The sequence below is a fragment of the Syzygium oleosum genome, unplaced genomic scaffold, assembly GCF_021117445.2.
Source record: "Syzygium oleosum isolate NSW1041296 unplaced genomic scaffold, Sole_v2.1 Sole_v2.06, whole genome shotgun sequence".
In the NCBI taxonomy this organism is placed as follows: Eukaryota; Viridiplantae; Streptophyta; class Magnoliopsida; order Myrtales; family Myrtaceae; genus Syzygium; species Syzygium oleosum.
The window spans coordinates 1,085,695-1,111,605 of NW_026607490.1; the positions used below are offsets into that span (position 1 = coordinate 1,085,695).

Here is a 25,911-nt window from a genome sequence, read left to right on the forward strand (position 1 = left end):
TCGAAGGACCAGGGTGACAGAGGCAGAGAAAATAACCTGCACGTCCAACTGGACCTTCCAGAGTTAATCCATCAATGAAACTTGGTGAAATTGCAGCATCGTTTCTTCCCAGTGTCATCATCTCGCCCAAGTTCTGAAACCTGAAAAGTAGAGTTACAGAATCATGCACCAGTCACATATCCGAAGCTTCTACAGGTGTACCAGTATAAGCTACGAAAAATAAAAATTGTCACACACTAGTAGAGGCAGCACAGAAGGATACTTAATGGAGTTTATGATGGGTAACAGTAAGTGCTCCTTGTCACTGGGGATGTCGACGTGCAACTGAAGTTAACTTACTACATCCACCCATATTTAATAGAACCATAATAATTTGGGGGAAGGAAGGTGAGATCAAAGCTACAACATGCATGCTGATCACCAGCAAGGGCACCGCATTGTGAATAGAGCAGATTGAACCATAAAAAATGTTTGGCACAAAAGGCACAAGTGAAGTGAAACACCTAAGAGGCAGAAGAGGAAGGTCATTGATTGCTGCCCACAGATTCCAACCAGTGAAGTCCGCTTACTGTAAAGCAACCTGGTAGGCCATGAAAGAAATGACTAAAATTGGCGAGGAGATAGCAAAACTAAGAAAGGTGCAAATAATTAAGTTGCACTATAACATCATACTTAAATAGATGAATTGCATTTCTTGCTTGGCTGGAAGAATCTTTCCATCTGAATCTCTTAATGCAGAAGAATCACCAAGCGAAAAAATGCGTGGGTGCCCTTGACACATAGAGTTTCATCAGTTTTGGCTTGACCACGGGCAGTCAAAGGAAGCTCATGGGGCTAATCCCAAGGTTCTATAAATCGGGAAGTGAAGGTTTAGAGCCCACAGTCCACAGGACCAAATCCGCCTCCAGAATTTGAATTTGTAATCCATTTTGAGCGGGTTGAAGTTCCAATATAAATTTCTCAACATCATCTTCTGCCGCAAAGCCCTTGGCGGGTCCACTCTCTTTCTTCATTTCAGGATCTTCAGAGTTTCCACCGAAATAGAAAGAATCTTCAGCGTCACTCGACTTCCTTATATTGCGTACAAAATAACCCAGAAGCAGCTGGACTTTCCTTGACGAAAGAACCTGGAACGAATAGCAAAAGCTGTACATTGTGATCCACCCTCTTTCTTCCAAATGGAGGAAATTGGTTATTCAAAATTATTACTTCAATAAATTATATCTATAAAATGTCCCGGAGATTACTTTCATTGCAGCTTCCCTGTTGCCAGGTGGGGCAGTTGGACAGATTGTAGTTTCCACATTTAGTGCTTTCACTATAATTTCAAAGGAAAATTAGCAAAATAAACATATTCAGGAGTGATGACAGAGAATACAGCATTCACCTCTGCCCAAAAAACCATAGTGATTAGATGCCACTAAACTCTACTCAGTTTCATCATTTCTTCTGCTTCTAACCAATGCATGATAAACCTCAATCCCAAGCCACATGGCTCAAAGTTATTAATTATAAAGGCAAAGCCCAACCTTAAACACTGAGCTAGAATGAGACTGACTTGGGGGCAGAGCCCAAGCAGCACATGGAACAGGTGGGAGGTTGTGGAGTGGACCGATCCATTCACGGAAACCCGCACCCAAACTGAGGATTTGACCCTAGTGTTACAGCCGGGCATTGCCAATGATAACAGAGCATGTACACCGCAATGTGAATAATGCCACATACCATGCGCAGAGTGTAGATCCGACGAAGCAGTGGCTGATTTACGCAAGTTATGAAATTCATGAGGTATTCTTATACCTTGAATGCATTGGCTAAGTACCAGCAACCTTCTGTTTCAACCTCGTTGAAATTGGAATCACTTGTCTGGCCTAACAGCAAATGAGTGAGGTATGCTCGTGAAGTTCAACTAGCTGAGGCAGGAAGATGAAATGAGTGAGGTGAGATAGGAAGAGTGTCTGCTTTGATTTTTTGCCTTGTGAATAAACAAACACCATTGTAAATGCATTTATGACATCTCCAGAACCGATACTCGTGAAGCTCAAATATAGCTGTATTTGACATTGATTTAGAGGTATGCTTGTGAAGTTCTACCAATCTCATCTCAACCTCGTTGAGCTGACTCCATGACGTTTCAAGTTGCTTTTGACATTGATTTAGAGCCATCTCTAGCTTCTCCTTTTCTTCTTCCTTCTTCTCTTATTCCTCCTCCAGCTCTGCCGTTCTATTGATCATGGCTTCCAGCTTGGATTTGAGAGGGACTTCATCAGATCTGTTTTGATCCAGAGCGGGCTCCACTCCTTGGCTGCAGCTTCCACTTTCTGTATCTGGTAAAGCTGCAAGCCTTTCCATTTCCAGAAAATCATCCATTAAATCAAGTTCTCCTGAAGCGACCATGAGATTCTTTCCAAAAGATTTGTCTTTCTTAAAATGGTCAAGTTCATTTATTAGAGCAGATGCCCAATACTTGGAGTGGCTCCGCTCACAATCATTTGGCTCCAAGCAACTCGCTTTCTGTGCGTCGTTCTCAACTGCTAGCAGTCTATCCCCTACATCTGATTGGCTATTGGTGAAGGACTCTACACAAATCGATGATGCGGAGAAAGACTTAAGATCGTTCGTCCCAGTTGCTTTCCGAGACATGGCTCTGAGTCTGCAGCATTCGGCTTCAAGCCTAGCTACCTTCTTTATGCTCACTAAATGCTGTTTGCTGGCTGTTTCTGCTGCTTGGGTGCTCAAATCACGCTCAATAATCCTAATTTCTAGCTCCTCAGACAGAGAAAGGACTTTGGCTTTGAGGGCCACATTCTCTTTTTCAGCAGCATCAAGCTTAGGGCCAAGATCAGAACTTATAACTGAAGAAGCTTCACTCTTGGCAGCTTGGAGCTGGGCATGGACATCAAAAAGCTTAGTCTCAAGCTTGGCCTTTGTTAATTCCCACTCACGAGTTTCTTGACCACAGCTTCTTGGATCGTCTGCTCTTGCTCTTCCCTCACCTGTCTGATTCGATCTTCCAGCGTTGAGTTCTTTTGAGTTGCAGCCTCCAGTTGTTTCTTCAACACCAAGACTTCATTTTCAGGCTTCTCCCATCCTATGATTGAATATCAGAAGGAAAAAACTTATGACAAAGTACATAAGCGCAAAAAAGCAAATCTGAATGCAATGTCGAATAGATTTAACGCAGGGATAGTTGAAGTAGATGTTATCCTCAAATCTGAAACTCCATGTGAGTTCAGTTCACTCTTGCTCTGATTGAAAGGTTCCAATCTTGTTACCCCAGACATGAGTGCTTAATTTCAGTGCAATTTGTGTAGTATATCAGGTATTTCCTCCCTCCTACGTTCTCTGATATCTTGTTACAATCCCCATTCATTTGCTGCAGCTTTGGATATTAAACGCAGACATCAGGAAACTAAATCATTATGCTGTGGTTACGGATCATGCTACAGTACTATAAGAATAATTGGCAAATATCTCTTTGGAGGAAAAGAAAACCGTGGCTCCTTGATCTTCATCCCTAATGACCCTGCTATAGACAAGTTCAGATGTCACTCCTAGACAGAAACGAGAATTACTGGCGGAAAACTTGCTTCTCTTTTAAGATAAGCGTTAAAAATGTGAAGAAACCAAACTAATTTTTCTCTTATATAGATGCTTGGTTTTTCATTGAAAGAAACATCAGTTTTTTGTTGCACTACCTGATACAGCTTCTTCTGCGACTTGTGCTAGTTCTGTTATCCTGTAATCTTCTGTTTCACTGGAAATTTCTTCCACTGTGCTCGTTTGACTATCTTCATGCCGAACCTCATAAAATAAAGTTGGATCCAGCAACTGATTGTGTTGAAGCAAAACCTCCAAATCATTCTCTAGTGGCTTGCATATTATTCGGAATCCACACTTTGTCACAATTCCACTGCCCAATGCTCTAAAGACAAACTGGAAATGACTCCAGTCATTTGCATCAAAAACGACTCCTCGCCACAAGTTTTCTGGTTTGGAACAACAAAGCCACAAATGATCCGAATCCAATCTGAAAGTCGTTGGCTGTCTCCACGTCAATTTGTTATCAACATATGCAATAATCTGCAATTCGACATTCTCTTCTTTTGCTTGGAATACAACTCCGAAAGCTAATCCTAGGAACTTCTTATACGAGCACTTGGGAGCCATGAAAGATATATAACTCTCATTGCTAGGGAGCAACCACTCTGGCATCTCTCCTCCGGGTAGAAGAAGATTTCGGCATCCAGTTCTGGGACAAAAATGCTGTCATAGATATAAATTGTTAGATACTTCTTTTGAAATTGGTACCTAAAAAGAGGCACTTCAATGAATTAAATGGGTAGTCCTAGAGTTTAGCTATAGTTAGTAATAGCATTACAAAGACTTTTTATTGTTCGAAACAGGATATGTATCGTTGAAAGCTTTTGTAATTGAATGAACATGTATCGTTGCAGTTTTTCATTGAATGATGCTTGTAATTCCACAACGAACTAGAGTTCTATAAATAGAGAGAATATCTTGTGCTTTGCATTATAACCGCCTCCACTACATATGTAAAATATGGGTTTTAAAGGTCAAAAAGTCAAAGGGAAAAAGGAAAAGAAAAGTGAAAAGAAAAAGTTTGAAAAGTCAAAAAGAATAAAAAGAAGTATTATAAAAGGGGAAAAATGAGACCATCGGCTGAGAGAAGCAAGAGCTCACCGAGAAGAAGAAAGAGAGGAAAGAAAGAAGAAAGAAGGGAGAAAGAAAGGGTTTTTACACGTGCTCGCCACAGGAGTCTCGCCAAACCAGAATTCCTTCGTATCGCCACGCTCGGTAGGTATTCTCGCCCCTTGTTCGTTCAATCGGAATATTTTTCGGGGTTAGGGCTTATATTTTGGAGTTATGAGTTATTTGAGCGGCGAAGTTCGATTTTTAAGTTGTTGAGCTATGAATATACATAGAATTGGTAGTTTAGGGTGCTGCAAGGCTGTGAGATTTTACAGAACTCGATTTGGACTTTCGGTTTGCCGGATATGAATTTTCGAAGTTGGCCGCACAAGGTGAACAGTGCGCGACCAGCGGCTTTTAGGCCAATTTTCGCCGGTTTTCGACTTGATTTTGGGACGACCAAGTTGGGGCTTTTGTAATACTCTGAACGGGCTTTCTTTTGACTATAAGTTTGCTAGGATCGGAGTTCGATGGAGAAAGTTATGGCGCAATCAAGTTTCGCGTTGCGGACAATTTGGATAATCGCTTAGGAGGAGCGATTTGTGAGCGCGTTTGAGTCGTTTTGGTTAGCGTCTAAGCTTGGTTTAGTCGAGTCGTTAGTGAAAATGGTGTTTTATTTGATGTTGACGTCGATTCTCATTTAATTGATAGAATTACGAGATCGTCGGTTCAAGTGAGCGTCGTTACATGATTTTTGGGGATTTCAGGTGAGTGGTGATATCTCTTCTTTGAGTTTGTAAACTCATATTTCGAAAGCGATATGAATCAGATATGTTATGAGGTAAATAGCATTGTTATTGCATAAAAACTCAGATCGGGCATTTACTACCCTATTGATTATTTGAAATGGCTTATATATCGATTATCGTGAAATAAATTGAGGAAATTCTTTATGAAAAGAATTCTTTTGTTAAAGGTTATACATATCGATTTATGAAGAATTTTGAGAATGATTTGGGAATCGTTGTATTGTGAAAGTATACATATGTATATCGTGTTACGAACTAGTTTATGAAATGAGTTCGGAAATGATTCAAGAAATGCTCTACGAAATGTATTTCCGGCGGATGAGCCGTGTTGCGAGAAAGTTATTTGTTTGGTTTGTGAAATGTATTCTGGATTAGATTTCTGATATTGGATGATGATTGTTTGATGCTCAATATCGCTGTGAGCCCATTGAGGGGCTTGGGGGTATGCATACTGGATTAGGATATCTTTCTGGGTTGAGCCACCGGCTTTGTAGGTAAAGACCTTGCCAAGGGGGGAATCTTGGTAGCCTTGTCAAAAGGCTTTGTGTCGTGACCATAGTTTGATATTGAGCAGTAAATTCGTCGATGGAATGGACCATCGATGTGTGATGTGATATGAGATTCATCAATGGAATAAACCATTGATGTGTGATTTGAGATTAGTCAATGGAATGGACCATTGACGTAGTTTTTATAGAGATTGATCAATGGACTTGACCATTGATAGTTTGAATTGTGATGATGGATTTAAATGTGTATTTGGGACTTGTACAAAGCTTTGAGGAAATAATACAACTCGTATTTGAATTGATATGTATTTGATATCTTGAATTTGGCTTCTGAAATTCTGGTATGGCTTTATGTATACATGCATAGTGGTTGCTCGATCTGCTTAGAAGAGATACGCACTGCTTACTGAGATGTGGTTGCTCACCCCCCTCTTTTCCCAACCTTTCAGGTTCTTTGTTTAGTAGCCAATAGAACGAGAGCGATATCATTGGGACTCTTGGGTGGTTTGAGGCTGCGTCCTTTGGGCGAAAGGACGACCGTGTCATTCCCCATCTTGGTAGGTTTCGGGGTGTGACAACATATACATGCAAAATCACTTTTTAATCAGCCTACCGATCTAGGATTTTCAGGCTTTCGCAATACACAAACACTCAGTGCAGCCAACATGTACTCAACTCCATATTAATCACAGAGAGATAGTCTCTAACCTCAAGCTTGAACAAATCATCAATGGTGAACCCATTACGGACCAGCTCATGACATGAACATAAGTCAACATGATCAACTTCACATACGTCGGAGGGAATTGTACTAAGAGATTGGCAACCCAATGCCTGTAGATCTTTTAATTGCCCTAGAATGCTGACGATCTCTTGTAGTTGTTGGCAGTACGAAATATCCAACCAGAGCAACTCATGTAGTTGCTCGCATGTAGGAAGGTTAGTAAAATTGTTTCTTGACAAATTCAATTCTTCTAATGAGGGAAAACAGGAACGATTTTCCAGAAACTCTACTTCTGATAGATTGCATCTATCAAGGAATAAAATCTGTAACTTGGGAAATCCCGTCTTCGAATGGGGATCACTCGAATCCTCCTCATTCTTTGGAAACTTGATTAGTTTTGAGCAGCCTCCAAGCCACAACGTCTTAAGATTTCGCAACCTGAAGATGCTAGATGGAAGGATTGCCAGTTCCTTGCATTCTATTAAATTCAGACTCTCCAAAGATACAAGATTTTCTATGGAAGAAGGAAGTTGCTCAATTGAACTCCTTTCTAAATCAAGAGTTTGCAAGGTTTTAAGTTTATTTGGAATATCAGGGACTCTTCGCAATTTTGAACAATCATTAAGATTGAGATATCGAAGATTCTGGGACCGGAGCACATTGGGGAGATGCTCCAAGTTTTTGCACCCACGGAGATCTAATTTCTCGAGACATGGAGTGTAATAGAGGTCCGGCATACAAACCACCGACTGGCATTCACTTAAGTTAATGAACTTCAATTTTCCAAAGTCCTGCAAGAACAATGAAACCAACTTGGACAGACATTCCGGACCCAAAAAAAACTGAGATGAATTTCTAATTCAAAATCTGGCTCTACTTTTTCAATAAAGAAACTAGTGGTCTGTCTGTCCATTTACAGAGAACTTGCATATAAAAAAAATTCACACATCATAAAAGCATTATTGGAAAACTTCGATGAACAAGTAAATATTTCTATTAGTTCACGGACAAATAAATTGACCTTACATTTTTCCTAAACAAATTACATAGGGACGATTCTGCTATTACATAATGCACAAAATCTGAATACCATTCCGTGTTGGTAAAAGTTGGAAAGGTTGGTAATCGTCAAATTCCATTGCCAACAAAATTTTGACTAAGAACTTGTTCAGAGAGTAACGCGTTGGTAAGTTACCAACACTTTTGGGTTATGTGATAGTTTTAAATTAGCAACTATTTCACTACGTAACCCACCAATAAGTTAATGTTGCTGACTTTTATTGAAAACTAGTAAGATGCCGTTGCTTTGCATGAATCTAAGACTAAATTTGTATAGCATTTCGAATGATGATATCGACTGACTTTTTCGCAAGAGAAGTAAAATATGTGCAGAAAATTATAACAAGAATAAATATCCACATCTATCAACCGGTATCTCATGACAAAACTAATTTCTGTCTCTCAAAAAATCCCAATTAGTACCCCTAGCCCAAATCTACCATCAGTTAGCATTCCGATTTTATCCCGTTAAAATGCATACATGTTAATACACATGGCAGACGACTGCAAAATGGATATGATATAGAGAATGATAGATCCTACATGGTTAACCTACGTGTGATGATACTTAAATCCAAACATAAAATAGTGAAAATTATTATATAAAATGAGCAAGACTTTGGTTTTTGACACATAACATCGATGAGTACTACTCTTAACACTCCGTGCCCCGAAGGACTCGTCCATCACTTGGACGATTCCACAAAACTTTTGGTAACTTACTTGCATGTTTATAGGCTAAATAACTGATGGTAGTTCCATAAAACTATTGGTAACTTAACATGTTACACGCTAAACAAGTTGCTGATAAAAATCTAGTTACCAACGACTTTAAATTTTACCTACGCTTTTAAGAGATTACTATCATGTTATACTATTCTATTTTTTCACGGACAGAACGCTAAAAACCTGCATTACATAGTGATGCTGCTACTTCTCAAGAATTGGGTTTAAGCAATTAAAACAAAACGCTGACTTTTTCTCTGAAGGTTTTTTATTACTTATTTTGGATAAAGCCTTCTTTTTTATTTTTCTATCATGAGATGGAGCAAGCTCAATCACATTGATAAAATTGTTGATTCTCTTCGAATTAGTTAAATTTCATTTTGACATTCCAATAGTTTAGCTAGTACACTAGTTGAAACTTAACAAGTAAAGGAGAATTACCATCCGTGGCTTCTCAATTCTCCCATGCTTCGACCCAAAAAAAAAAAATTCTCTCATGGAAAGGGTCTTTAAAAACATACCAACGGTATATCAAAAACCTACAAATCAAATAAAAAGTCTCATGGTAAAACTTAAGCACATTCAGCATTCAAATGTTAAATTACATACCAAGAAATTTTTGTTTCAATTTTCAGCTCAAAGTAATGATGGTTTGAGCTCACTGTTATCGTTTTTCGTACATGTATGGAAAAATTCTACTTTTCATCCCTATACTTTCACTACTTTTTTTTAATCAAGTCCATGTACTTTTAATTTTCTAATCAAATCCTTCCACTTACATAAATTGTCTAATCAAGTGTTTCTAGTACCAAATCTAGCCAAAGGTCATTGGACGACTCCGCATTATAATGCGGATTAAATATTGCATATACATGGGCACTCTAGACGTAGCTTTAAAAAAAGTTGGTCAAACAGGTTATGGCATCTCCCACCATTCACTTTCCATGGGGGTGCCCACTTGGGCAATATTCGATCCACATTACACTCGGCCATCCTTCGATGGGCACTGGATTTAGCCGGATTTGATGCCGAAAGGACTTGATTAGACAATTGTGTAAGTAAAACGACTTGATTAGAAAAACTAAAAACACATGGACTTGATTAGAAAAGCAGTGGAAAGACAAGCATAAAAAAATGAAATCTTTCCTGTATGTATTTCAACGATAACCAACAAGTTGTCAGCTAGAAGGCAGAGTATTTACAACCGGAAGATTTTACCAACATTGGTTCATGTACTAGATTGATAGCCTACATCTGATGCTTTAGTAATTGCACATGTTTCCAAGGACAATAACAAACATCATCAGATTTAATACATATAGTTATAAGTAACGACAACAGGACCAAGTAAATGCGCACCTTAAATTGGTTCAGCACTGCTTCGATGTTGGTATTCTGTAGATAAAGTCCAACTAACTTCTTTGGACCATCTCTAAATTCTGGAATTGAGGCACAATGAGGCCATTCAAACCACTTCAACTCATTAGGGAGATGGATGGGTCCTTGGAAAGAATTGTGCACATTTCGCAGGATTAGCAACCTCAACTTTTTCATGTTTGTGAAAGCATTAGGACCAATATACATTTCTCTTCGCTCTGGTAGCTCCAAAAATATGGCTTTTATCACATTTGTTCCCTGTATATTTATTAGAATATTTTTAGGATTATTTGTAACTATAGTAATCAAAGTCAAAAATAAGAATAAAATACGAATTCTTATACACTAACAAGTCTTACCAAATCTCCTGATAGAACATCAAGAACATCTTCATAAAGCCATAGCCTACTACGTTTGCCGGGATCATCACGGCATTCTTCTTTTACAATATCCATACCCATTAATTGTATTAAGTCGTGCATTTCTAAGGTCCCATTCTCTTCACCAATCAAGGAGCGATCAATGAGAGTTTGTACCTCGGTAGTAAAGGACATATCACAACTATCAAGAACTTTCTCTATGTACTCTTTCCTCCGACCCTTGAAGAAACAGGCAATGTCGAGAAAAATATCCTTTGCACAGTCCTCCAATCCATGATAGCTAACCTTTAGCACATCATTGATATTCTTGTCAGGATTTTTGGCAAGTTTTTTTAGGGTACTTTTCCATCTATCTTCTCCACTACCACATAATAAAGAACCCAACGCCCCATGACCCAAAGGAAGGCCGCTGGCATAATGTACAACACCATCAACGAGATTGTTGCTTATTTCTATGTTTTGATTTCCCCAAAAAGCATGCTTTTTGAAAAGTTCAAGAGCTTCACAATCCTCGAGAGCTTTAACTTCATAAATATGATCCTGATGTAGCCCATGACTAGTTAGCAAATCCCTATTTCTTGTTGTGATAATTATCCCGCTTCCTTCACCGAACCATTGACAATTTCCGGCTAAAGTATCTAGCTAGCATGCTTTATCGACATCATCAAGGATAATGAGAACTTTCTTATTACAAAGTCTATCTCGAATCAAGAAACTTCCTCCATCAACATTGTAAACTGTTAATTTCTTCCCTAGCAATACCTCTGATAGCAATTTTTCTTGCAAAGAAACCAAACCATTGGGATTTTTGGAATTTTCTCGAATACGTTCCAAGAAACTAGAACCTTGAAACTCTCTAAAAATACTGTTATAAATGGCTTTAGCAAGGGTTGTCTTCCCGGCACCTCCTTGTTCGCATAATCCTACCATAAGAATATCATCCTCGGACTGTAGATTTAAGATTGTTTTAAGCTCTTGTACTCGGGAATCTATCCCAACTGGATACTTGGCTACATCTAATGGAGTTCGATCTAGTTTAGTTGATATCTCCTTTATGATTTCTTGTATAAGCCTCGCTTCGCATCTGCCAATGGAAAATCAGTTGAAACTGCTTTTAGAGCAATCAAAAGAAGTTGATAAGTATTCAAAGAGATTGCCGAGTGAAAAATTAGTCCGCAAAATATTTGGAGATGAATGGATAAATATGTTAGATAGAAAGATGTCCATGTCTGCATAGGTCTAAGACAATATTTTTCATATTACTCTAAATGATGTATGTTAATATATTTGGCCTTTATCAGTAATTCAAGTTGATTATTGGATTACTAAAAGTAAATGTTGATCGGCATTATCTTCATCTCTTTACACACTTAATTTTTGTTTTTTTGGTCGGATACGCACTTAATTGAAATTGTCCTGTTTTCCTTTAATTGTCCAAATGCCTACCCATGAATGTGGTATTTTTCGTTAGAGAAGCAATATCAGTGATGAAAATTGATAACGTGAAGTCTAATATTTGGTATATCACACTAGGATAATTTACAGATTTGTCATTACCACAAATGCTAGAGTAAGGAAGTTCTAAGATAACGGAATTGTTTGAAGAAGGTTCACACAATTACAGACAATCTCATAGGCGAGAAGTTAATCCCCGAGAATGAACATGGCCTGGGAGGTGGACTATGGTGGAACCTATTGGAGCATCTAGAGCGGTTAGTGCCTCTCGGGTCCAATAGAGAGGAGGAGGAATAACCTTATTTGATAAGAACTGCCTATATCGTCTAGGCTCAAAAGATAGCAATTTGTGAAGAAATTTAGGATTTTCGAACCTGTATCTCAAAGATCCGAAAACTAAAGAGCTTCAGAAAGAAGGATCAGGGACACAAACAAAATTAATCACCTGTCTACGAAGAAGAGGATACATACATTTTTTCTTTTGTTGAGCAAATTAATTTTTCTCGGTACACTTATCATCCATGCATTTTCTAATATTCCTTTAATTGTAAAGATGATGCATAATCATTTTATAATTGTAAATATATCATTTACTCGTCAAATATAGGCTATAATAGAAGTAGTAGAAGTGTTCTCACGTACTCATCAGTAATATGCCACCCCGACAAGCAACCAGCATCAAAAAGAGCTTCCTTCCATCTCTTGACTTTCTCTGAATCCTTTCCGAACTTGACCTCATGTTTAGCAATAGCTTCTCCATAACTGTGTCTCTGCCCTCTCACCTCTCTTGGTTCCACTTTGTAAAACACTGGCAACACAATCAGGTTATTTTGCTTCTTGCACTCCATGATCTTTGTTACCTCTTCCAAACACCACGGCGAAGAGGCATAGTCCTCGGAGAAAATGATGATCACGATTCGTGATTCCTCAATCGCCTTCATAAGTGCAGGTAATATCTGCTCTCCCTTCTTCAGTTCTTCACTGTCAATGTATGTGTGTATTCCTGCTTAGTCTAGAGCTGTGTATAAATGACTAAGGAAGTTGTTGCGAATGTCCGGCCCTCTAAAACTTAGGAAGACATGGTAATTCCTTTTGAATTTGAAAGAAGAAGAAGCCATTGGAATCAGGAAACCTACTTCATTTGGAGAATATATTGTGACTTGATTTGCCGCGTCGGTTGTAGGTCACTCCACTCAATGCTCGGTTTCTCTCCCTCTTGTTATTGACACAGATACTCTATCTCCCTTTCTTCCCTTCCTCTTTTCTTTTTCTTCGTTCTTCAAAGAACGAAAGTGTCTCTTTCTTTGCTTCCAACCTCTGCCTCCACTGTGGCCTCTTGGAGCCCCGTTAGCAGCTCCAATCCATCATCTGTGTCCAGCTCAAATCCGCTGGATTCTCCGACTCGTTCGTTTATAGAGCCGAGCTTAATCTTCCGCATAAAGGTTAGAGTTCTCTCCCTTGTTCGCGTGAATGCTTTGTTCCGTGTCACGCTCTAAACTAACAAACAAAGCATGATGATGTTAGTTCTGCATGTGGAATTCAAAGAAGAACTTTGATGCACAATTTGTTTCTTATTTCTTATCATACTTACAGAGAACATAACATATAAATAGGGTTTAGGACAACTAGAAAATAACAAGAAAATAGGAGCAGAATTAGGAACAGATTTCCTACTTCCTAATTCTAGCGATCTACTTCTTATTTGTGAAGAGTAGAGCTCTATTTATTTTTAAAAAGTGTTTATTCTTTCTTTGTACCACCCCATTTTGTTAAGGGGTGTTAGAGCAAGAACTTTGATGCACAATTCCCTTTTCCAAGAAAAATTGTCCCAAAATTTTATTGAAATATTATTTCACATTGTCACTCTTAAAAATCTGGATTTGCACTTGGAACTGTGTTTGTATCATGGTATAACATTTTTTTAAAACAATCTCTACCTCATATTTCTCTTTTAACAAGCTGTCGCGACCCTCTTTTCAAGTTTCCTTTAGGAGGAAACAGGAAGAGAAGAGTTTAGGGGTATTGCCTAATGGCGGGCCAATGGCTCTCGATTAGCTGCAGGCTCTCTCGAGTCCATACCTTGGACGACGTTGAATTTCATTTTAAGTTCTTAATAACCTAGGTATTTTCTAGTAGCCACCACTAGCCTATTGGGGTCAGCTAGAAACCAATTGAGATGTGGGAGCATCGTCTTAATTTATACGGAACCAGAGATTCTAATTACGGGGACTTGATTACGCTAATGTTGCTGTTAGTGCCCCTTCGATACCTAACTTGGAAGGTTGTTTAATCTAAGTGGTCACACACTTTTGATTATACCAATTATGATTCTAAGGTATCAAAGCCGTTGAGTGATCATGCATAGTTCTTGAAGAGTTCATTATGATCCTCAGCTAATCCTAACCAAACGAGAAAGGGAATTAACAAATAAGTTATTGTAGTGCAATGCGATAATGAAACAACCAAGTATTGAAAGTGCCTAAGTAAGCGTGAAAAAAGAAAACCCGATACAGGTTGGGAAAAGAATATATAGGGCCTTGTTTTTAAGCCTCGGAACATGAACTCCATAAGCTTGAGATTAAAGACTAAATTCTATCCGGGATAAGCCTAATTCACTCACCCCTTAACCAGACTAGGAAATAACCAGTTAAAGATAATGATTATTAACCCCCACTCGTGTTCACAAAAGAGAGGCTAACATCACTAACCCGACACATAGCTAAACGAAATTAAATGTAATCAATCAAAACATTCACAAGCAAGGACAATTAAGCATGCAATTGGGTACACAAGTCAACAAACGATCAACCAAGCGAAGGCATGCATTACACTAAGAAAAGAAGAAGTGGCAATTTTCTAACCAATTTCTATTTTTTAATTTTTTTTTGGATTTATTATTTTTTTATTTAAAAGAAACCGGACCCGGGTTGGGTCCTTAAACCCGGTCCGGGCAAGGGCAGAACCTGGATCCCCCGTCCTCGGCCACGATGAGGATCGAGCTCCTATATTGAGCCCGATCCGTCCAAAGCCCAATTCCCCTAGAGTCCTAAACTAAAACCGAAACCCAAACACACGGGCCCACGGGCCCACACTGAAACTAATTTTAGTAAAAGAGCCCATTTTCTCATTTTCTTCTCCTTTTATTATTATTTTTCTCTTTTGTTTATTTCTCTTTTATAATTATTCGCTTGCCACCTCCCTCTTCACTGCAGCCTTCATCATCTTCTTCATAAAATGTCACGCCCCGAACCCCATCAAGCACGCGACATTCCTCTACAGTCGAAGATTGCGATATTCCAGGGTATCGCCGACCTCACTTATAATTATCAGAGGTTTAAACTAATTAGCGGAAACCACGAAATTCCCGGACAAATAATATTGGGGTAATCAGGGAGAATGCACATATTCACTTCTCATTCAAACCTGTATAATATTCACATTTTACAGACCGCCATTTACATATGCACACCGTACTATGAAACCACCGATATTAAAAAACGATCGATGACCTGGGTATTCTATCCTAAAAAATGGTACACCTTCAAAAACCTATTTTCAACCCCCCTACGCTAGCCCCTATGTCCTTTACTCGGCGTCTACTCCGAGTCTGATTCTACGTCATCTGAATCTGAGCTCCCCTGAACAGACTGCTCCTTCGAGGGCTCCGACTCTGCCTCAATCTCGATCGGGTGGTTTATGTCACCCGACTCCGCTGGAACCTCATTTTGCTCCTCTGAGTCGTTCTCCTCATCAGACCCGTACTCTGGTACAAACTCAGTGTCAATCCACTACTCATACGGGAGTATATACTCCAGTTCTCCCTCAGGTTCAGCAGGCTCGTTCTCAGGTTCCGCCTCGGGTTCTTCTTCCTCTGGTTTCTCCTCTGGGATCGGCTCGAGATCCACGTCCATTAGGTCGTCTCCCGCTAGAGACTCTTCCAGCTCCGGCTCATGCTCAGCCCCTGAAGACCCCGGTGCTACAGGCGCTGGCTACAGTTCAGACTACGCCAAACTAGTCTCTACATTAGTCAATTCGCCATCAGGAGGAGGTATAGCAGACGGGTCCGAGTCCCCGACTCCATCAAAGGGGACATCAAATCCGCGGACGGGACCGAACTCATCTACCTCGTCTCGGAAGAACCAAGCTGTGTATGTATGGGGCTCCCACGGGGGTAATCCTACATCTACAAAAACTACTGTGGTATGTTTAATCCAGGTCATATGGCCATCTATAGGAAACTCTGTAACATCGTGTTCGGTGTGCATCGGTACTCCAAAACGCTCTGGTGGAGGCGACGGAGGATTCATTGTTCCTGCCGGGGTTCTGAAATGTTTGGTTGAAACCACCATGAGATTACATCTCAGTAAGTACACCCCTAAACCCCACCTAGGCTATCACATCCCTCCAGACAATCATAAAACACAATCACACACCCAATCATCACATAACGGGCACATAATTTATTCTTACCTGGGTCTATCCTGCGTGCAACCTGCACGTTAGTCATAACCGCACCATATGCAATCACATGCATGTTCAAATCTCATTTCACGCATTCGTTCCGATTTCATCACATCTTTTCCACACCACTCGCCAGTGCCCGCGTAATGGTACCGCCTCAGGTTCACTGTGACCAACTCAACACAACACTCTAGGGCCCACGTAATGATACCGCCTCAGGCCATGTATCTTGCCCTCGTAATAGTACCGCCTCAGGCTCAACATCCGTTCTCCTAATGCACAACCCGCGTAATGGTATCGCCTCAGGTAGGCTATATTCACGATACTACTTAGCCCGCGTAATGGTATCGCCTCAGGCCATGTATCTTGCCCGCGTAGTAGTACCGCCTTAGGCTCAACATCCACCACCTACGACACAACCCGCGTAATGGTACCGCTTCAGGTTGACCGTCCTCCGGTAATACCGGACATCGTCCCGCATAGTCGTACCGCCTCAGGACGGAAACATCCCCGCGTAGTGATACCGCCTCAGGGATTTCCACGATCGCACATGCCACACTACACACGATTTCTTGCTCATTCACACGCTTAATACTCGCTTGCCAATAAATTGGCCAATCACACGTGGCCCGTGCACGCCTCAATTCACACACAATTTCATGCTCAATAAGCATCCAATATGGCCAATTGACAATTAATTCAATTTGGCCTGAGCGTGCACATAGCAAAGCATACTTCAATCAATCAATTGCATACTAATGCACTCAATTTCGTCACCACAATTCAACCACAGTTCGAACACAACCAACATACAAATTGGCATTTTTCCATGTCCAAACTACGTCAAATCAATTCTAGCCCTTCACGACATTTTCACGAAATTCCGAGCCGGATCTAATGGCACTAACCACACACCAAACAGCACATCACAGCACTCCAGACAGCAATTTCCAGCCATCGATCAGCCTCTAAAAATCCACCAAAATCTTCCGATTTCAATACTAAGGCCCGCTAATCATTTCCGCTCCTAAAACCGTGCTAATCCACTTCTATTAAAACTCGAATCCACCCTAAATTGTCTGTCGATACCCGACGTCCTAAATAAGGTTTAGGGCGCGACTTACTAAACTCTAGACTAACTCGGCTAGAGCAGAAAGCGGCGGCGATCGGCGGGGACGGCGGCGCAGCTCGGCGACATGGATGGCGTGCGGCGGCGGCGCGGCTTCCTTGGCCGTGACCCACGGCCACACGAGTGAGAGGGAGAAAGAGAAAAGGGACGGCGACGTGAGGGGCTGGCGGCTCGGCGAGGGGAGGGGACGGTCGGCGGTGAGGGGAGGGGAGGGAGCCGAAGGAGAGAGAGGGAGAATGAGGAGAGAGAAAGAGTCTTGGGCCTTTAATAGTCAAACCCAATAATTGACTAGCCAAAATGACGATCTTGCCCTTTACTCACAATTCCAACCGACGGCCCAGATTCGATCTTATCTTGAAATCGACGGCCCGGATCGAATCTTTTCCAAAATATCCAAGGGCAATCTGGGAATTTCTCAAAAAGTTCAAGGGTAAAATTGTCATTTTCCAAAGCTAGGGCAAAATGACCAAAATGCCCTTCTCGCTTAAAACTTTCCCTTAATAAATTCCTAGGGGTAAAACGGTCATTTTCCTCATTTCTCGCCAAAATCGAATTTTTCTGAAGGATTCGGGCAAATCCGAAACTGCACGTTCCAACCACAATGTCGTCCTAACATCCCGTTGTGACTTCCTAATTTTTCGATGTCCAATTTGGGCTCAAATAAATAATTTAAATTTTATTAAACGTAACTCGAGCGTTTCTCAAACTAACGGGTGGCTTTTGGGGGAAATTCGTATATTCGACTCGTGACTGATAATAAATCGAGTCACGTGCAAGTTCATTCTGTCCGTGACGACTTCGGTTGTCACTTAATCGTGAGGATCGATCGCTAGATCCGAGGGGCATGATCGTTTGGTATAGGTTTAGGGTCATTCGTCAATTCATTTTGTGGTCCAGCGGAATCAGCCGCGATCCACTACTATGACAGTGGCGAACTGACCCCTGGCTATCCTTGGATCGGCCTACAGTGGCTCAAAATGTCACCTCGATGACTTTATGATCGAAAATCAATTCACGATCGAATTTTCTTTAGTCTCACGAATTTAAATCCCTAATTAGCCTTTCCCTAATGGTTAGTATCCCAGGAATGATCAGTTCCAGGCGAGAAATAATTACGAGTACGTTCGTAAAATCAAGCATTTCATAAATCCCAAATGGGCAAATTTTAGGATGTCACATAAAACCCAGAACTTCTGTAACTTCGACACCCAGACTAAGACTTTAAGAGGAAATCTATACACACTATACTAAACTGAGAATGTTAACGCCATCACCAACCACCTCCAGTCACCGGATCGCCACCACCGCCGTGTTAATGACCATCGCCAGCCACAATCTCCAGCAACACAGAGAACAAAGATAGACACATTTGAGTAAAAGGACGTAATGAACGAACCGGTGCCACCGAGCTTAGAAATTAACGCTTGGACCGTCCTTTTTGTGTCGACCCCTCACAGGTGACCCTCATTGAAAACATGCCAATAAAGAAAAGAGACGAGCAAAACAAATGCATGCAGATTCAATTTTAATGATAATGGAACATAACCAGAACTGAATCGATGAACTAAGAAAATGATTGGTCTAAGTCTATGCATCTTCAGGTTGAACAAAATCGTGATCTATTTCATGTCTGTGTCAAAGAGGCATATATCAAACAGTTGGTGGTCAGTAAATTATGAAGTAACATTAGGCTATCAACTCAGATTCATGGCCTGATTCAGAGGAAATTAACAAGCAACATTCAAAACCAACAAAAACTAGTCTATTCTCATCTAACTCTTGCTTTAACCGAAGCGAATGAACATCAATCAATAATGGGCTAAGCAAAGGGGATTAACATTACTTGATCCGTGAGCTGTGAAGGAATTTCAATCATCAGCTAGATCGAGGACAGTGGTCTTGATTATTGCTTGTGGTCGGAATCACAGTGAACGAATGAGTCTCGCTCAATCTTCATCAGTTCGAGAATCTCGAACGTGAAATCGAGTAAAACAGAGCAATCATGTTCTATGCCCCGTCGTTACTAATGGTGGTTGTTGATGGACAACTGGCGATTGAGATAGTGGTCGACAGACGAAGTCAAGAAGTATATGAAGATACAGAACGATGGCGCAGTAGGATCCTCAGTATAAGGTTTGATACGCAGGAAAGCTGAACTTTCCCTGAAGCTTCTTCCCTAAGGTAGTTCTATTTTAGTGTCGTCACTTAATGCAAATATGGGAAGGAAAATTGTTGCTTTGGCTAAAGTAAGGGTTGAATTTCAGGCAATAAATCTTCTTTAATGATATTCCCTAGATCCTTCCACATGAATGCCTTTGTTTTCCAACCCATTTCTAATTACCTTGTTGGGCGAAGGATGATATAGGTTTTCTTCTCATAGTCAAACTCAACAAATAATTCTAGAAACCTTAATTTGGATCTAAATATCCAAATCAATTTGCAAGAATAACTCACAGAAAAGAGAGAAGAAAAACTAAATTCATTTGCAAGATGGCCTATTATTTTTTAGACAGAAGAGATCGGCATCATCCTTTGATGAAGAGCCTTTCAAGAACCTAACCCTTAAACCTTCAAGAAGTGATCGTTAGAAGGACTGTCTTTTTTAAAAAGCTCGAAGAGCTCACTCTCCCTTTTACTGGTGAAGATTTTTCCATTATGCACTATATCATCGGCAATCTCTCTCTCTTTTCCATTATATGTAATGTAACTCACTTTTGCTATTTCTATTATGTTTCCTCTTCTGGAGGTCATCATATTTGGTCTTCTCTTTAGCTTTATGAAGGGGAATAAACAAAGCTCTTTTGTTCTGCATTCTTAGTTTCATTGTCTAGATTATAGTAGCATATTTAGCGGCACGCGCAGCCCCCGAAATGCATGTCCCTTCCCTCTTAAAATGCATTATTGTTTCCCACAAAAAGACATTGTGAGAGGAAAAGTGGATTCAAAGGATTTAACTGGGATTGACTCACCAAAAAGAAAGAATCAAACGATTCTACATAATTCTTGGCATCGTGGTTGTTAGAGATAATTAGGGATTTTTTCTAGGATAATTTTCATTGTTAGAGATATTTTGATAATTTTATTGATTATCAGTATCTCTCAAGATTGCATGTATATCTCTTTTGATTATGTATATCTTAATTGAGATATTATCTCAGAATAGTTATCTAATAAAATCTACAAATAGGCTAATGTATTTTTTCTGAATAAATACCAAAGAAATCCTAAACTATTACAATTGTGTTATTTCAGTCCTAAAACCAGATGGTTTCTCCCGATATTCTCTAATAAAACCTATAATAGCATACTTGATCAAGTTCGAGGAGTATGTCATGGGTTTGCTCGATAGCTAGGTGGTTTCTCCCGATATTTTCTTGGAAAGCAGCAGCTACATGCAATGGTGGAGGGAGTATGAGGACATGTTGGTGAAGCAAATGATGGGAGCTTATCACAACTCGGAACTCACTCATTTTATGAAGGACGAAGACTATCACCAGCATAAATCAGGTATCCAGTATTCGCATGACATATAAATAAATTGGGTAATTTGAATGTAAATTATAGTGTATCATAAGACCAAGAATGTGCCAGTTTCACTCGCTGTGCTTATTTTGCTTTGCTTGTCGGTTCGGATTCTCATTGGACCACTGGTTATCGCGAGTTCAAAAATCGGAATCGGAAAGCAATAGTTTATGTGGCGCACGCTGGAAAATCAACGTAAATTCAACTGACACGGTGGAATAGTGAAAAAATGTGACCATTTATAAGATTTCACAAGCCAAAATAATGCATAACTGTGTCTTTGATCGGTAACTCTCGTTCGACTTTCCATATAATTTAAGAGGTTTAATGATAACTGTGTCGTTTTTCATCTAACGAACCAATGTATAGATTTCAACAAAATAATGCATCGCATACGAACTCTTTTTTTCTTTTTTTGGGAGGGAGGAGGGGGTGAGCGTTTTGTATTATTTGAGTTTGCAAGGTGAAAGGTGGAAAAGTTAAAAAAAAAGCTGTCAACAAAGGAAGGGAAAAGTGGACTTCAGTTATCAAGAGGGAACAAGGGCCACACTCAAGCTTATTTGAGGCCGAGAGCTCACGCGACCAAAAGAAGAGAAGGTAGGAGAGGGAAAGAAAGAGGAAAGAAGAGGAAGAAAGAGAAAGAAAAAGAAGATGGGTAAATGCCACGGACATCTTGTCAAGCCGGATTTATTACGCATTGCAATGTTCAGTAAGTGCTCGCATCCTTGGTTTGCCCAATTGGAGCATTTTTCGGAGTTAGGTTAGAAATTCGAGGTTAGCCGAATTTATTACGCATTATGCATGATCATGGTAGTATATTGAGCAACAGATTGGTTAATGAATAGACCATTGACGGGGGAAGAACAGCATTGGTGCCAAAACTTGTGTACGGAGGCCACTTTGGTGCCAAAACTTTCATTTGGATCACTTTAGTGCCAAATCGGAGGAAAAATGATCACTTTGGTGTCAACGGCGAGAAATTCCGGCCAAATTAATACGTGGCATTTATAATTAAATTTTTAATCTTAGTTGGATTTTTTAAAAAAAAAATTAGTCTACGTGGCATTTCCACGTAATTATTTCGATTTTTTAAATACTTTTCTCAATTTTTTTCTTTTTTTTCTTCTTTTCTTTTTTTCTTTTCTTTCTTCTCCCTTTGGTCACCGCTGGTGACCGGAGGCCGGCCACCGGCCGCTTGGCCTCGCCCGGACGAGGCCGCCGCCGCCCGCCACAGGCGAGGCCCGGCCCGACCCTCACCCGGGCGACGGCGGGCAAGCCCGGCGAGGTCGGCCTCGCCTCGCATGGGCAGAGGCGAGAGCCGACCGTGGCCCAGGCCACGGCGGCCCCGCCGGGCGTCGCCTTCCCCGGGCGACGTCCGGCGTGGGCCGCCGTGGCCTGGGCAATGGCCGGCCTCGCCGGATCTGGCGAGGGAAGCCCTTGCCGGGGCTCGCCCTCACCCATGCGAGGTGAGGCCGACCTCGCCGGGGCTTGCCCGCCGTCGCCCGGCGAGGGTCGATCGGGCCTCGCCTATGGCGGCGGCGGCGCCTCGTCCGGCGAGGCCGAACCGACCCTCGCCCGGGCGACGGCAGAAGCCCCGGCGAGGTCGGCCTCGCCTCGCATGGGTGAGGGTGAGCCCGGCGAGGCCTCGCCGCGCGAGGCCCGTCGCCCAGCCACGGCGGCCCCGCCGGGCGTCGTCTTCCCCGGCGACGTCCGGCGGGCCGCCGTGGCCCGGGCGACGGCCGGCCTCGCCGGATCTCGGCGAGGGAGCCTCGCCGGGCTCACCTCGCCCATGCGAGGCGAGGCCGACCTCGCCGGGCTTGCCCGCCGTCGCACAAAGCGAGGGTCGGCCGGGCCTCGCCTCGTGGCGGGCGGCGCGGCCTCGTCCGGCGAGGCCAGGCGGCCTGTGGCCGGCCTCCGGTCACCGGCGGTGACCAAAGAGAGAAGAAAGAAAAGAAAAAAGAAAAGAAGGAAAAAAAAAGAAAAGAAATAAAAAGGAAAAATGAAAAAAAATTATTTAAAATAAAAAATGCTGACTGTGCGTGTTCACTGTATCTCCGGCGAGCCACGTCGGTTTCAAATACTAATAAAAAATTGCCACGTCAGATTTCCGATCAATCAGATCGGAGTTGGCACTTAAAAGATCGTTTTTCAAATTTTTTGGCACTAAAGTGATCCAAATGGAAGTTTTGGCACCAAAGTGGCCTCCGTACACAAGTTTTGGCACCAATGCTGTTCTTACCCCGACCATTGACATGTGATTTGAGATTAGTCGATAGAATAGATCATTGGCGTGTGATTTTGACGAGATTGATCAATGGGCTAGACCATTGATGTTTGTTATGATATTATTGATTTAACGAATATTTTCTGATATCTAACGGACAGGATTGTTATGTTGGATGTGCTGGATTCTGAAGGCAGTTGCATGCTATGCTGTTCTCTTTTTCTTCCTCAGAACCACTTCCATTAGAACTTGAAGTACACGCGTCTCCATCTCGTCTCCCACTAGTCCGGAGAGTAGGAGCTTCCATCCCCTTCCCCACTTAAATTCAAATGCATTGCACCATCGGAAATGGTAGTCTAGGTGAAGGTAAGTAAGCTCAAGGCACGCATATCTGCCGATAATGCATTTTCATGTGACGATCAATCAAGGTGACCTATTTTTCTCGTTGTCTTTTTATTCTGATGGCTAATACACTATCTGTTTTGATCAATTCAGCAGTAGAAGAGGGCATTATTACTGGGATAAAACTGAATAGGCATTGTCCAGTGCTTTCACACCTATTATTTGTTGATGATTCAATTTTCTTCTTGGATGGAAAAGTGAAAGAATGTCAGAACTTGGCTCTTATCCTAAATCAGTATTGCTTTGCATCCGGGCAAGCAATTAACCTTAATAAGCCAAGTATTTATTTCAGTATGGGATGTCCACTAAACCTAAGAAGAAATATGGCAAATGAGTTGAGAGTCCCTGAAGTTGAGAAGACAGGTCTAATTGGGGAGCTACGAAAAAACAAATGTTTTTTCGATATGTAACCTTTAGGCTTACAAAATATCTTGCCGACCGCATAAAGCAGATTAGGTGTGAGCAAAATTCTCAGAGGATAAAACCTACCAATTGGTAGGATTGGAGCAAGTTTAGTAGTTTGACGAATCATCTCGCCATCAGTCTGCGCTGGCATATGTTGTGTAAGCTACGTCAATGTGGCCGTCATGAGCTATTGCTGGTTCTGACATCTACTACATAATCGTCAAGCAAATTTCAACGCTGATATATTCATAAGATCTACTGATGCTCTTGCTCGTGCTGTATTAAGTCACTAATGCAATGCGACTAACCACTGAAAACCAAAGTTCCACAAACAGCCTGTTACGTCCCAAGGATTGCAAGTATATTCACGGCGTAAGAACATACCTAAACAAGGCTAAGGAGAATCGCATTCCATTTATAACGAGGATAATAATCAGCATTAATAAGAATAGCCATCAATTAGTTTCTATCTATAAGGATAGCCATTAATTAGTTTTCATTTATAATTGATATCCATATGTGTACTCGGCTATTTAAAGGGCCATTAGATTACATTAAAGAGTAAGCAATTACAATTCTGTTCCTACTTCTCTTCCTTCTTTCCCCTCCTCTCTCCTCAATTCCTGCTAAATCAACTATTCTCTTAACAATTTGGTGCTCTTGTCGACTCATACCTCCACCATGCTTGCAACTCGTTCTCAAGAACAGGAGACCCAATTGCAAGCGGTGCAACAACTAGCCAATGAAATTGCTAGAGCTGTCGAACAATTACGACAAGATTTCATTACCTCTACAGCCAATCAACTGACTGCAAAGAGCCTCATGACTCTTCTGGATAAACGTGACCAACGTCTCACCGCTATCCTCTGAACAGAACCATCACCACTGCCCACCTCATCCAATCCTATTACGTCCGGCATTCTCGGGAGTGGCCCACTAAAACCCACCCATACGGATGAATCACCACTGCCCACCTTATCCAATCCTATGACGTCCGGCATTCTCGGGAATGGCCCACTGAAACCCACCCATACGGATGAGAGGCCAACCCAGCGCCCGACATCACGTCTCATATTTTCGCGTTTCTCTTTAGGTGATCCGTCTGTTTGGCTTTTCAACGTAAGCCATTTTTTTCAATATTATCACACTCACCCCGAGGATCGCCTACTGCTAGCGGCAATGCACCTTGATGCTCCCGCCGCCACTTGGTATCAAGGATTGCCAGATTGGGATGCATTTACCCGTGCTATCTGTCATGGCTTTGGGCCCTCCGAATACGAAGATGCAACGGCCCTCCTTGCCAAGTTCTCACAAACGGGTTCCGTCCTTGATTACCAGGCCACCTTCGAAAATCTTTTCAGCAAGGTGTTGACACCTGATTTTTAGCTCATTTTTTTCATATTTTCAAAAATATCAAAATTAGGACTAGGAATCTTGGCCAAGCCTAGAAACCTACTTCTAAATCAAAAATAAATTTTTTATCATTTTCCCGCATTTTTTCTTAATTTCTTTTAGTCAAAATGAGTGAGAAAATCAAGAAAAATAGCAAATGAAATCAGAAAATTCCATGAAAATAGTATTTAGTCTTATTTTAAATCCAATTTCATTAATACATCATCAATTTTAAAAAATCTCAATCGGGTATATGTTTTTCCCAAATTGGGCAAAATCGAACCCGAATTGAACCAAAAATGCAATTAAATCTTTTCTAGTCATTTTTAAGTCATAGTGTCTTCACAACAAATGATTCTGGGACCTTGAATTACATAATGGTCGGTCCAATTGCACAATTTGTGAAAGAAATCAGAAAACCCCAAAATTCAATTGAAAATTAAGAGTTTTGAGCCCAAATTGGGAATCGTGCCCAATATGAAATTGTTGAACCACGAGACCATCGTTTCTAGGGTTAATCAGATGTGGGTAATTCAATTTTGGCATCAACTTTTTGAACAATTTTCCCCGCAAAATTCATGCCTCTATGTAAGTCACACTATTAATTCTTGGCTTTTCCATCGATTGGTTTGCTCTAAGTTACTGGTATTCTCATTCTAGTTCCCTCCCAAAACAATTTTTGTA

At 41.1% G+C, this 25,911-nt stretch overlaps 2 pseudogenes; both read right to left on the reverse strand.

The window, feature by feature from the left end:
- Positions 1-1,905: 1,905 nt before the first annotated feature.
- Positions 1,906-3,284, reverse strand: LOC130138400 (filament-like plant protein; annotated as a pseudogene).
- Positions 3,285-3,678: 394 nt separating this feature from the next.
- Positions 3,679-12,810, reverse strand: LOC115667699 (disease resistance protein RPV1-like; annotated as a pseudogene).
- Between the last annotated feature and the right edge of the window lie 13,101 nt (positions 12,811-25,911).